A 15,042-nucleotide genomic window follows, 5' to 3' on the forward strand; every position below is an offset into this window, starting at 1 on the left:
ATGCTTCGTTGATACAATATGTTATCGTTCCCGTTCGCACTAATTGTTCGCTGTCTTTTCTAATGTGTACAGGGACGATGATATGTTAACATGGGTTATATCCAACGTATCTATAGTTCTTTTCACTGGTCAGTATGTGTGTGGGTCATCGCTATGTGGGTGACAAGCTAGGTCGTTCCTTCTCACATCTCTTGACCTATTTATCCAACCATTTACTACACCTTTCACTGTAATCACTGCTGACGCTTCGTTAACATCAAAACAGGTTTATGACTGAACTGATGTAAGGCCTTCAAGACCTGGCCTAGTTTCTATTGTCCATTACGTTTATGATGGTCTGCTCAGCCGGACACCAACGGGTTTTCATATAATTTCATTACTTCATACACACGAAGAACATAAATCTTCTGGAGATTTTAATGAGTTCAAGAAATATAAATATAATTCTTAATCCCAGAGATTCATTTCACAGGACAATGAAAATGGTTTCTTTACTCAATTACTCGATTTATTTTTGCAAAAGAAATAGGAACGGAGAGGCAATCAGTTAACACAGACATACCGTCTCCTTCCACCATAACTGCTGCAGTGGGGCCCTAAGAAGGAGGAGAGGAAGACAGAAAGATGGGAGAGAGGGAATATACAGCACGACTAGGTCACCCGAACACTACTGTCAGGGACCCCAGCCGTATGTTCTGTTCCCGTTGCTATTCCACTTCGTCCCTGAATGGAAATCATAACAGGATAAAAAGTTATTAAGATTCTGTGTTTGCAAGGCTAAAATCAACCTCTACGAATAACATGCCATTTCTTGAGTCTTCAGTATACAGATATTTCCATCAAGATCTACTTGAACTATAACATTTCTCGTCATCTCACACACATTCTCTACAACATTATTTTACACTGTAAGGGACAGGTGTATAGCGATCCCGCTGGTGAACAAGAAAAGAGCATCAATTCTTTGAGCTTTTCCATTTAGTTATTCACATTCAGATCGTGGGCGGTTCGAGGGCGAAAAGACTGAGCCAGTGCCCGAGAGCAAGTGTATGAATAAGTGAGTCCCGTGCTCGTGAGGCTTGAGCCAGGCAATGCACCTATACCTAGCATACCAAGTACCCGCCCCTGGAGGTCACCGTTCACTTACCGTCGTGATATCAACAGACACAAGACAGAATCTTCACCTTTTTTCCCCCCTTCTGAATCGTTGTATACATTCAAGACGTGTAGTTCATAGTTTACAGATATCAAGCTACCGTGGAAGTTAGGAACTATCAGTATATATAATGATTTACAGTGTTGTGCCCCAGAAACCACTGATTAGGAAATTATAATGTTGATGGGCTGCTCCTTGCACACACACACTCACACACGACCCGGGAGCCTTGACTCACATCTTTCCCATCAATACTAGGCTACTCTACCAACGGTCAGCATTAGAGTGAATCTTTCACCACCCTTATCTTTTCCATGGTTCGTTGCTGCTTACCCTTGACCGTAGCAGAACCAAGAGAGCGGAAGATGCTCACCAGAATCATTTTCCGGGTCCGCTGCCAACGAATATATATTTTCCAACAACTTTAAACCTACTCGCTGCCCTCCAGGAGAGCGTTCCTAGCGAGGCCTTTCTATGTGTGTCCGGGAGCGGCGCTGACGATCTGGCCTTGACATCATGTTTGAAAGAAGTGGGCCAAGATTTATGAGGCGATATGATCATCGACCGGGTTCAACTGCCCACCGTCCATGACCAAAAAATCTGCAACACGGTTTAAAGACACTGCCTTTCATCCCAGGTCCCGACATCGTGACACTCTCATCCCTGGTCCCGACATCGTGACAGTCAAGGTTTTAAGTGACCAGAGTCAGCTGAATCTCAACTGGTACAGGCATTCCACACTACCAGAATTCGACTCGAAAATCATTTATTGATAAGTTACGTCCCATTCATTTGGTGCAGTGTTGTTCTATATTGAATCTTGCCAATTTGTCTGTACTTCAACTTGATGATGAAAGAAAAAGTCACAAATGAAGACTTCTCACTCACTATCATGGGTCCAACCGCAAACTTTGACTCATATCCTATTCCTTCAAAACTAGGACCTGTGCTGCTGAGATATTCGTGGCGTATAACATTATAGAAGGAGATATATCCAATAATGCAAATGACCTAATTCAAATACCCTGCAACGAACTGATTCTGGTACTACTGTAATGTTAGAAAAACGTGTAGTGTGCCTAGCACGATCATAAACTTTCTCCTCTCACAGGTATATCATAGCCACTGTTGCATTATCTTTGCACCTACACCACTCTTGATATATATATATATATATATATATATATATATATATATATATATATATATATATATATATATATATATATATGAGTAACCATAAATAGTAAGAATCTTCTTGTATATTGTGGTACCGTGTGGTCTACTAATACATCGTTTGTGAAGGCAAGAAGCTCCAATATATAGATCACGAAAATGATGGTTACAAATAGCCACGTGTTCATATAACGTATCTACACTCACTGTTACAAGGACGAGCAGAGTGATGGAAGAGCGAGACTACGCTACAGGGAGGATGGCATCGTAAGTCTACCATGATTTTAGGGACAAAGAAAAAGGGAAACGTAATCACAAGTTTTAAGATTTTGAAATCGATGTGACAATATATACATCAGGCAGTTGTCCGAAACAGAATGAAAGACGAGGACACAAACAAAAGAAAAAACTGACTAAATATTCTTATAGTTACTGAGCAGTGGAAAAGTGGGACACAGTAAATGCGAACACATGTAGCCTAAAGAATTTCACGAAGGTTTATGTTTATTCATCTATTGATCTACCTATCTATTATAATATCTTCGCCAGTTCACTGGAGTGGATCAGATCCAAACATCCTCAGTAACATCACTGGCATGTACCCTCAGCCCGTGCCTAGCATCTTAGAGTGACACATGGACAGACTACTTAACTTTTTCACTTTCCACACCAAGCTGATTCGTCCAGTGAGACTAATGTGTTTTCCTCACACCACACCACACACAAAATGCTTCCATTGCATCCGGATCCTAGTCATTCCTGTAGCATTATCATTTGTAATATCCCGAGCGGTAATCAAGTCTCTCAGTACATCTATAACATGTCTTCCATAGACTACTTATCTTCCTCATACTTCCGTTGTGCCACAAGCATCTTCCTGACCAACCTATCACTTGCCATAGTTTGTCCATGCCTATATTATCCTCAAAGACTCCCATCCTAGTACCTTCCTAATGTATACTACATAATCTCATCTTTATTCTTCATACTATGTCCTTATGATTCCAGTTACTCTACGCAAACTATCCCTCTACAACACTCTTACTTTTGACCTTTCCTGACCTGTACACACTTTGGCATGACATCCACACACTGAACGCAGGGACCAGTAACCCTTCATGAACGTTTCTTTCACACTCAACGTTTTTCCAGTCACTACAGTTCCCGGTGAACCTCGACATGTTCTCCCACGCCTGACTCAACTTTCAATTTCAGCTTAAACCATCACCACCCTTACTACCGTTCACACTCAGTATATAACGCTCCACAACTTCCAATTCTTCACCATGCAAACTGAAACTTATCTTACAATGTGGCCCTACCAGTGTCGTATCCATATTAATCATGAGCAACCTTCGCATGCGTCATCAAACTGGTTCACCATTCTAACCAGCTTTTCCTCTAAGCTAACAAGACAATATTAACTTTATACAGCAACTGTGACAACGTCCAATTCGTTTCTCCGTTGTTAAGAATCTCACCATCTCGCTCTCACGATGATATCACAGTCCTGACACACTCCCATACCTATATCAGGCCACGCACTCATACCCCTATATATCCTCAGATATACAAACCTCTTTCATACACACTACACATAGTCAAAATCTCTCCAGAGCGTTTTCTTCTGAAATTTACCTTTACTCCATTTCTAAATCCGTACATGTTGCATTCATCTTTTTCACTTATACTTTCTTCACATTTGTCTAATCTGACTGAGACATCCCTTTCAACATGCACCTTTGTTCTTCACCAACAAGGGTTCCCCTTATCTATATAAGACAATCAGACACTAACCCATCATACTTCTTGATAATTAGGCTGGTTAAGGAGGCTTGTTTCTCTATATATGATTCTCACACAAACTTTTACTTCTAATTACCTTTGTCAAATGACACAATTCTTGCCCTCGCCCAGTGATTTAGAACCGAACCAATTTATCACGATGCCATACACACTTTATACATCCATTCCTCAGCACTTTCACCTTCTCACTATATATATATATATATATATATATATATATATATATATATATATATATATATATATATATATATACAACTTTTTCATACGTATTAGTAATTTCCCGCGTTAGCGTTAAGAACAGAGGACCATGCCTTAGAGGGAATATCCTCATTTGGCCCCCCTTTCTGTTCCCTCTTTTGGAAAATTAAAAAAACGGGAGGGGCAGATTTCCAGCCCCCCGCTCCCTCTTCTTTTAGTCTCCTTCTACGACACACAAGGAATACGTAGGAAGTCTTCTTTCTCCCCCCCTATCCCCAGGGATACAATATATATATATATATATATATATATATATATATATATATATATATATATATATATATATATATATATATACAGTATCCCTGGAGATAGGGGATTAAGAATACTTCCCACGTATTCCCTGCGTGTCGTAGAAGGCGACTAAAAGGGGAGGGAGCGGGGGGCTGGAAATCCTCCCCTCTCGTTTTTTTTTTTTTATTTATTTTCCAAAAGAAGGAACAGAGTGTGGCCAGGTGAGGATATTCCAAAAAAGGCCCAGTCCTCTGTTCTTAACGCTACCTCGGTAACGCGGGAAATGGCGAGTAGTTTAAAAGAAAAAAATATATATATAGATAGATAATATATATATATATATATATATATATATATATATATATATATATATATATATATATATATATATATATGCGGGCCTGCTGTGACTGAGCTCCACCTACAAGACGTTAAATAGCAAGCGAAAAGTCACTTTGGCGAGGCTGTATCACTTGGAGTAATATTATTAAAAAAAACTTTTCACTTAAGAGTCTATATTAGTTCCCTGCGACTGGAATCAACACAGCCTTAGGCTGCAGGAGCCTTAAGAAACTCCCTGGGAAGACCAGTGCTATTTCACAGAAATTGGTCTTGGGATGTTGAAAATAAAAAATGTATGCGGGCTTCGTCGGTGTTACGGTTAATGTTGTTGATGACTAATCCACAGACCCGGGTTCAATACCCACCTCGGGCAGACGGTGCATAGCTCACCTAACTGTGCATCCATTCTCTGGATGGTTTACAAATGGTACCAACATCTGTTGAGGTAAAGCAGCACAGTTGTGGCAGGCCTGGCCAACGACAGCTTGTACTAGTTACTCCCAATGACCAGTCCTTCTTCATCATTATAACTCGACAAGATGTTCGTCATTTTCATTTAGGCTGGGTACCTCACTCACGCCAATGCTGCCCTCAACTGACATATCACTCACTCTTGTATTCAAATCTCTCAAACCTAATACTCGATCCCTTGCATCAAAATTGCTGATATGCACTCCCAAAACACTATCCTCTCTTCCTCGATCCTCTCACTACCAGATGAATAAGCAATGACAAACAACTCCTTCAGCAGATGTGCCAACCCTTTCATTGCTCTCGCCCTCACACTAACCCCACACTTTCCCCCCAGACCTATTTTCCCTCTTCCAATTCAGCTTTGCTTCACGTAGACAGAACATTCAAATTCCTTTCCCCAAGCATACTACCTCTCTCCCTTCACATCCCGGTTACATCCAAGCACACATTCAGGCACCCTAGCCTGAGCCTTCCAGGAGGATAAGTACTCCTCGCTTGGTTCCTTCTGTTCCTACTATTAGAAGTTAAGATTCAAGGAGGGGAGGGTTTCCGGCCCCTGCTGCAGTCCACTTCAGTTACCTCGTTTGGAACTCAGGAGTACGAGGGCGGTATTTTTTCTCCCACATCCCCAGGTGTATATATATATATATATATATATATATATATATATATATATATATATATATATATATATATATATATATATATATATATATATATAAATTGACTAACATACATAATTACATATCGATATAAGAATAGATCCTATCTCATATTACTTCGGACTGGCCAAAGGGTGTAATGATGAACCGTCATTTGTCTCTGCGGGTCACAAATATGATCATAATTACATCTACTATCGACCTAGCTCAGGTAGGAGCGTGTAAAGCGGGGCAGAGATTGTGTAAGGTGGGCAGCGGGTGGGAGCGGAGGAGCAGCGACCTTGCGATGATGACACCAGCCCCGGGCACCCACCCGTCCCTCAGCCACCTCACGCACACCACAACACGGCACGATTACTGCATCTCAACACACAAAAGTGCATAGTTTATTGAGGCAAGTAACCGTAATTGATGCAGTTTAGATTTTTTTCTTAGTATCATGCTGATAATGTTTGGAAGAGTTTATATGCGTGGAGCGAGCAATGCTTACACCACGTGAGGAGCTAGGCTCGTTTTCGCTAGCTACACTTACCAACTCTTCCCGAAATGAAAGAAGGAAGTAGTCACCCGTATATATATATATATATATATATATATATATATATATATATATATATATATATATATATATATATATATTACTAGTAATACGACATAACGCCATGGGCGGACGGTGTAATACTTTAAACCTAAGTCTGGTGAGATTTGATTCCCTGAAATATACATGAGATGACCTTGTTCGTCACTTAACGACATTGGTCATGTTGCAACATTGCTGGTCTTTATGTGAAAATGCACTATCATCCTCATCTAAGCTAAAATTTCCAGTTCAAGTTTCTTCATCAGGTCAGGGCAACGAGTCCACGACACAAAGGTCGACAATACCATAGTAATTGAAGGCTAAGACTACATGAGGATTTAGATGAAATAAATGAATGGTCTGGCAAAATGGCAATGTCATTTGACGTCAGTAACAGTCAGTTGTTGCAAATAGGAAACATTAAAAAAATATTCGATTATGAACAGATGGGCAACAAGATAAAGGATGTATGAAGGATCTAGAGGTTACTCTCACCAGAAGTTTCCAGTTCTCCCAGCATTGTAGCGAAGCTGCCAAAAAAAAGCAAATAGGATGATCGATCTATCAACATAAACTTTTACATACAAAATCAAGGACGTGGTATTGTCATCATACCTTAGTCTAGTTACACTCTAACTTGAATATGCAGTACTGATCTGGGTGCCCCAGTTAAGCAAGGATATTCTTAAACTGGAAGCAGTGCAACGAAGAGCAACTAATCCCATTCCTTCCTTGCGTTGCTGACTGTGAGAACTGGATTTGTTGTCCCTAAGCAGGATTCACCAACGTCAGTATCAACAAGTTCTCTTACAGTCGCGCCAGCACTACCAACGACAGAAAATGTACTATAACCTCGGCGTCACTATGTTAATCTGGACTACACGAAATATTTCCTCACCAACGACATCACACGAATGGAATAAGTTCCTAACATAAGTTGTTCAGAGCAACACTATCAATATCTTCAAAATTAGGCTTGATCATCACATGACACTTGACCAATTCTTTTGATGAATCATCATAACGTGGTGATATATCATGCTACCTTCTCAACCACTGATCTCGCTCTAGCATTGCTGCGAAAACATAACAACATTGAACAACCCGTGTCGTCTACTTTAAGGGAAGATAAAGAATTATTGTATCATCCATCCACATCACAAACACTACAGACATGTGAGGCTGGAGCTCAAAGTTTATTAGTTTATTCCTACTCTATTGTCCTTATAACAAAAAGTGAAGGGATACATGTCGTGGGTGATGGGATGCATGACATATTCACTTTCATTCTGTCTCTTCACTTTACTGTTAATATTTCCTTCAAGCACATTCTTTCAGTTTCTCGTCTGGTGTGTTACCGTAGGATGGGGAGAGACAGCCTTTGCCTTGCTATCCATTTCTTCTACTACTTTTAAGGGGACAATTCTTTTTATTTCTAAGTTGTGTTAAGGCCAGATTACCTCGCTTGGACCTTATAAGGTAAGTGTGGTTTGTACATCTATGAAACTTAGCTACTCAATAACGGTGCAACCCAAGACCGCGATGGTACGACCTTCGACCACGACGGTACGCCCCGACCACGACGGTACGCCCCTGACCATAACGGTACGCCCCTGACCACGATGGTACGACCCTTGACCACGACGGTACGCCCCTGACCACGACGGTACGACCCTTGACCACGACGGTAAGCCCCTGACCACGACGGTACGCCCCTGACCACGACGGTACGCCCCTGACCACGACGGTAAGCCCCTGACCACGACGGTACGCCCCTGACCACGACGGTACGCCCCTGACCACGACGGTACGACCCTTGACCACGACGGTAAAGCCCCTGACCACGACGGTACGACCCTTGACCACGACATACTATCCATGCCCACGACGATAGCGTCCTTGGATTCGATGGCCTGGTCTGTGGCGTGACCCTTACCATCGGGCCCAACTGCCGTACAGTCGTGCTCCATGATAAAACCGTCGTGCTGAACTAATAGATAAACTGGAATGCCTCAACCGTTTCTCCATCTGTGGTGACGCTCAGGTGAGGAGATGGAGATGGTCATGTTTCATGTGGCAACGAAAGTCGTACATGCTCGTATGACGCGCAGAATTTAGTGACGATCTTATAAACCAAACAAAAAAAAAAAAAAAAAATCAAAAGTATACATATAGACAGGTTTTCCAGATTAATCATTTCTTTGTCTTTTTAAGTCAGGGCTCGCAATGCCGTACGAAAAAAGGCAAACTGATACAATAAAATATTGGAGAAAACGCAAAGAGTGAACCAACATTATAATCTTCAAGACCTTGAAGATTACGGGCACTTTCACCCCCCACCCCCCTCCCCCTCCCCCCTCAGATGAATCAGCCACACGAAGACACTCCGGCGGTGGAAGATATTCTGAAGGTTTAGCTAACTACATCAAAAACGATTGCCGATTTTTTGAGGAACTTAATACTCTGTTATTTCATACATGATCGCCGTTTTCCTGCGTTAGCGAGGAAGCGCCACGAGCAGACGAACAAAGGCCGCATTCGCTCACATCCATTCTCTAGCTGTCATGTGTAATTCATCGAAAACACAGCTCCCTCTTCACAACCAGGCCCATCTGACCTTTCCATGGTTTACCACGGACGCTTTACATACCCTGGTTCAGACCATTAACAGCGTGTGTTTACCATATCGTTCCAATTCACTCCAACCCGTGCACGCCTTTTACCCTTCTGCATGTTAAGGCCCCGATCATTTGAAATCTTTTTCACTCCGTCCTTCCATCTCCAATTTGGTCTCCCCGCTCTCCTTGTACCCCACACTTCTGACACACATATTCTCTTCGTTAACCTTTCTTCACTTATTCTTTCTACGTGTGCAAACCATTTCAACAAAAAAGTCTTTAGCTGTCTCAACTAAACGCTTTACATTCCTACATCCTTCTTTTCCTTTTATTACTTACTCGATTGAACCAACTCGTATTACATATTGCCTACAAACATTTCATTTCCAGCACATCCATCCTCCTCTGCATTTATTCATCTATAACCGATGCCCCGCTTCCGTACAACATGCTGAGACAACTATAACCTCGAACATACCCATCTTTGCCCTCTCAAATAACGTTCTCTCTTCCCACTCATTCTTTAGAGCTCCCTGAACCTTCGATCCTTCACCCATCCTATGACTCACTTCCGCTCCCACCGTTCCATTTGCGGCATCTAAAACAGGCCACTTGCATAGCTGTGCAAGTGTACAGCTCACTTTTATAAGTTAAGCTATCGTATATGTTAGTTGAGACGGCATGGGCAACGGAGGCCCTAATCAAGGCCTTCTCATTGACGATATACACACACATATATATATATATATATATATATATATATATATATATATATATATATATATATATATATATATATATATATATTTCTTTTTTCTTTCAAACTATTCGCCATTTCCCGCATTAGCGAGGTAGCGTTAAGAACAGAGGACTGGGCCTTTGAGGGAATACCCTCACCTGGCCCAATTCTCTGTTCCTTCTTTTGGAAAAAAAAAAAAAAAAAAAAAAAAAAAAAAAAATATATATATATATATATATATATATATATATATATATATATATATATATATATATATATATTTTATCCCTGGGGATAGGGGATTAAGAATACTTCCCACGTATTCCCTGCGTGTCGTAGAAGGCGACTAAAAGGGGAGGGAGCGGGGGGCTGGAAATCCTCCCCTCTCAATTTTTTTTTAACTTTCCAAAAGAAGGAACAGAGAAAGGGGCCAGGTGAGGATATTCCCTCAATGGCCCAGTCCTCAGTTCTTAACGCTACCTCGCTAACGCGGGAAATGGCGAATAGTTTGAAAAAAAAAAAAAAAAAAAAAAAATATATATATATATATATATATATATATATATATATATATATATATATATATATATATATATATATATATAATCCCTGGGATAGGGATTATATATATATATATATATATATATATATATATATATATATATATATATATATATATAATCCCTGGGATAGGGATTATATATATATATATATATATATATATATATATATATATATATATATATATATATATAATCCCTGGGGATAGGGGAGAAAGAATACTTCCCACGTATTCCCTGCGTGTTGTAGAAGGCGACTAAAAGGGAAGGGAGCGGGGGGCTGGAAATCCTCCTCTCATTTTTTTTTTTTTTCCAAAAGAAGGAACAGAGAAGGGGGCCAGGTGAGGTTATTCCCTCAAAGGCCCAGTCCTCTGTTCTTAACGCTACCTCGCTAATGCGGGAAATGGCGAATAGTTTGAAAGAAAGAAATATATATATATATATATATATATATATATATATATATATATATATATATATATATATATATATATCCCCTAGCCTGAGCCAGGTACTCTCATTTCATCAACAAACCCAAAACTCCTAAGGATCGATGAACAGCTGGAATGACTGTGGACCGATTGCCTGAACTAAGATTCGAACCTATTAGCTCGATCCTGGGCGGCCCGTGAGTGTGTCATGGTCAGAGATGTTAACTGGTGTATTAATGTAACTATTCATGACAATGTTCAACCAAGTGTATGATGTATAACCCATAGTATTTACTCTGTTTAATCCCTGTATATCTGCCACCCTTACGATCGAGCTGCACCTCACTCATGTGCTCATCCAAGGCGTGGGAAATATCCAGCCCATCTTGATCTAAAGGTCTTTTATGACGAATTAACCAGTGACTATCACGAACCTGTGATATATATACCTATTAGAACACTAATGGGTTCGTGTATGATATAAGGAGTGAAAAATATTGGCATAACATAGTTGCCTCCAATGGTCAGAAGCTGCTGACAAGCCTCCACCAACGATGAAGGACTCACCATAACCAACCAGTGCAGATAATACTCCAATTTGTTTTGCAGTGTTTAATATTTTAGTTTTCAAAACGTTTGAAAATATATTGCTTCTAAATGTGAGAAACTGCAGAAGCTGGTGACTGAGTTTGGTAAAGTGTGTGGAAGAAGAAAGTTAAGAGTAAATGTGAATAAGAGCAAGGTTATTAGGTACAGTAGGGTTGAGGGTCAAGTCAATTGGGAGGTGAGTTTGAATGGAGAAAAACTGGAGGAAGTGAAGTGTTTTAGATATCTGGGAGTGGATCTGGCAGCGGATGGAACCATGGAAGCGGAAGTGGATCATAGGGTGGGGGAGGGGGCGAAAATTCTGGGGGCCTTGAAGAATGTGTGGAAGTCGAGAACATTATCTCGGAAAGCAAAAATGGGTATGTTTGAAGGAATAGTGGTTCCAACAATGTTGTATGGTTGCGAGGCGTGGGCTATGGATAGAGTTGTGCGCAGGAGGATGGATGTGCTGGAAATGAGATGTTTGAGGACAATGTGTGGTGTGAGGTGGTTTGATCGAGTGAGTAACGTAAGGGTAAGAGAGATGTGTGGAAATAAAAAGAGCGTGGTTGAGAGAGCAGAAGAGGGTGTTTTGAAGTGGTTTGGGCACATGGAGAGAATGAGTGAGGAAAGATTGACCAAGAGGATATATGTGTCGGAGGTGGAGGGAACGAGGAGAAGAGGGAGACCAAATTGGAGGTGGAAAGATGGAGTGAAAAAGATTTTGTGTGATCGGGGCCTGAACATGCAGGAGGGTGAAAGGAGGGCAAGGAATAGAGTGAATTGGAGCGATGTGGTATACCGGGGTTGACGTGCTGTCAGTGGATTGAATCAAGGCATGTGAAGCGTCTGGGGTAAACCATGGAAAGCTGTGTAGGTATGTATATTTGCGTGTGTGGACGTATGTATATACATGTGTATGGGGGGGGGGGGGTTGGGCCATTTCTTTCGTCTGTTTCCTTGCGCTACCTCGCAAACGCGGGAGACAGCGACAAAGTATATAAAAAAAATATATATATATATATATATATATATATATATATATATATATATATATATATATATATATATATATATATATATTTCTTTCATACTATTCGCCATTCCCCGCGTTAGCGAGGTGGCGCTAAGAACAGAGGACTGGGCCTTTGAGGGAATATCCTCACCCGGCCCCCTTCTCTGTTCCTTCCTTTGGAAAATTAAAAAAAAAATGAGAGGGGAAGATTTCCAGCCTCCCGCTCCCTTCCCTTTTAGTCGCCTTCTACGACACGCAGGGAATACTTGGGAAGTATTCTCTCTCCCCTATCCCCAGGGATACCTATCCCCAGGGAGATACATATATATATATATATATATATATATATATATATATATATATATATATATATATATATATATATATATACATATCTTTTTTTTTAAACTATTCGCCATTTCCCGCGCTAGCGAGGTAGCGTTAAGAACAGAGGACTGGGCCTCTGAGGGAATATCCTCCCCTGGCCCCCTTCTCTGTTCCTTCTTTTGGAAGAAAAAAAAGAAAAAAAAAACTAGAGGGGAGGATTTCCAGCCCCCCGCTCCCTCCCCCTTTAGTCGCCTTCTACGACACGCAGGGAATACGTGGGAAGTATTCTTTCTCCCCTATCCCCAGGGATACATATATATATATATATATATATATATATATATATATATATATATATATATCATTATTATTATTAGTATCATCATACTTTGTCGCTGTCTCCCGCGTTAGCGAGGTAGCGCAAGGAAACAAACGAAAGAATGGCCCAACCCATCCACATAACATGTATATACATACATGTCCAAATGCGCTCATATACATACCTATACATTTCAACGTATATATATATATATATATATATATATATATATATATATATATATATATATATATATATATATATATAAGAAGGAACAGAGAAGGGGGCCAGGTGAGGATTTTCCCTCTAAGGCCCAGTCCTCTGTTCTTAACGCTACCTCGCAAATGCGGGAAATGGCGAATCGTATAAAAAAAAAAATATATATATATATATATATATATATATATATATATATATATATATATATATATATATATATTTTCTTTTTCTTTCTTTCAAACTATTCACCATTTCCCGCATTAGCGAGGTAGCGTTAAGAACAGAGGACTGGGCCTTTGAGTAACTTTGAATAAAAACAAGGTTATTAGCTACAGCAGGGTAGGACAACTTAGTTGGAGTAAGGAGTTTGACTGGAGAAAATCTGAAAGTGACCTGATGTAGATACCTAGAAGCGGACATGGCGACAAATGGAACCATGGAAGCGGAAGTGATTCATAGGATGGGTGAAGGATTGAAGATTCTGGAAGCACTGAAAAATATGTGGAATAATTGAACGTTATTTTGGAGGGCAAAAACGGGTATGTTTGAAGTCATAGTAGATCCAACAATGTTGTGCAGATGCGGGTCATGGGCTACAGATGAAGATATACGGAGGAGGATGGATGTTCTGGAAAATGAAATGTCTGAGGACAATATGTGGTGTGAGGCGGTTAGATTGAGATAAGTAATAAAAGGGTAATAAGAGAGAGGTTTAGTACACATATTGGTGGGTAGGTGGGTGGATGGAGGGGATCATAAGTTAGGTAAAGCTTGTTAAATAAGTTAAAAAGTTTGCTCAAAATCAGGTCAACAAACTCCTCTAAAAAATGACCAACCCAATATGAAAACCTCACCTTACTTCCCGGGGGATCTGCGGACGAAATCTAACCACAATAATCAGTGTTATACTCGTGCATGTTGTCGCCCGCCTGCCTTGTGGCGCCGCTCAGGACTGAAGATGATGTCTCTATTTCCTCACAGTCATTGCCACACGTCACCAGGTGGATAGGTTTCTGGAATGTCGCGAAAGAATGACAACATTGGAAAGCTCTAACAAGGTTGGATATTGTACTATATGGACGTTTATAAAATTATAATTCATTTTGTACTCAACATTCAATCATTGCAAATTCAGTGAAGGATTACAATTTAACATAACAGATAAGGCAAAATATGATCAGCAAATTTATCTTAGGCACTAATAGGCCCAATTCCCGTTTGCAAAAACCTTTACAAGCTAAAGGGAGGATAGCGTCCTGGTGTCTCAGCCATTACTGTTATGATTTGAGCTGGCTTGTACCGTTAACTCCCAGGCACGTTTATTGTACACCCAATGCTCATTCTGTGAGCGGTAGTGCAAAAGGATAACATGGGTCACAAAAGGTCATTGTCGGACCTCAGTGGGTTGATAGTACATAAGATGCTCCAATTCATAACAGGTATTTCATTACACACATTACTTAGTTTCATATGGAAGAGGTGCATCTTGTCCCGCTCCCCTCTGAGCGGTCTTTATATCCCTTCTGCTTCACTTTAAT

The 15,042-nt window shown here is 40.4% G+C and overlaps 1 long non-coding RNA gene across 1 annotated transcript in view; it reads right to left on the bottom strand.

The window, feature by feature from the left end:
* Positions 1-500: 500 nt before the first annotated feature.
* LOC139757285 (uncharacterized) overlaps positions 501-15,042 on the bottom strand; it is a 45,485-nt gene continuing 30,943 nt past the window's right edge. The window contains exons 2-3 of the long non-coding RNA XR_011714565.1: positions 14,359-14,517; positions 501-723 (exon numbers count right to left, since the gene is read on the bottom strand). This is a non-coding gene — a long non-coding RNA (uncharacterized lncRNA). The remainder of the gene's footprint in view (positions 724-14,358; positions 14,518-15,042) is intronic.

This window comes from Panulirus ornatus, chromosome 2 (assembly GCF_036320965.1).
Source record: "Panulirus ornatus isolate Po-2019 chromosome 2, ASM3632096v1, whole genome shotgun sequence".
In the NCBI taxonomy this organism is placed as follows: domain Eukaryota; kingdom Metazoa; phylum Arthropoda; class Malacostraca; order Decapoda; family Palinuridae; genus Panulirus; species Panulirus ornatus.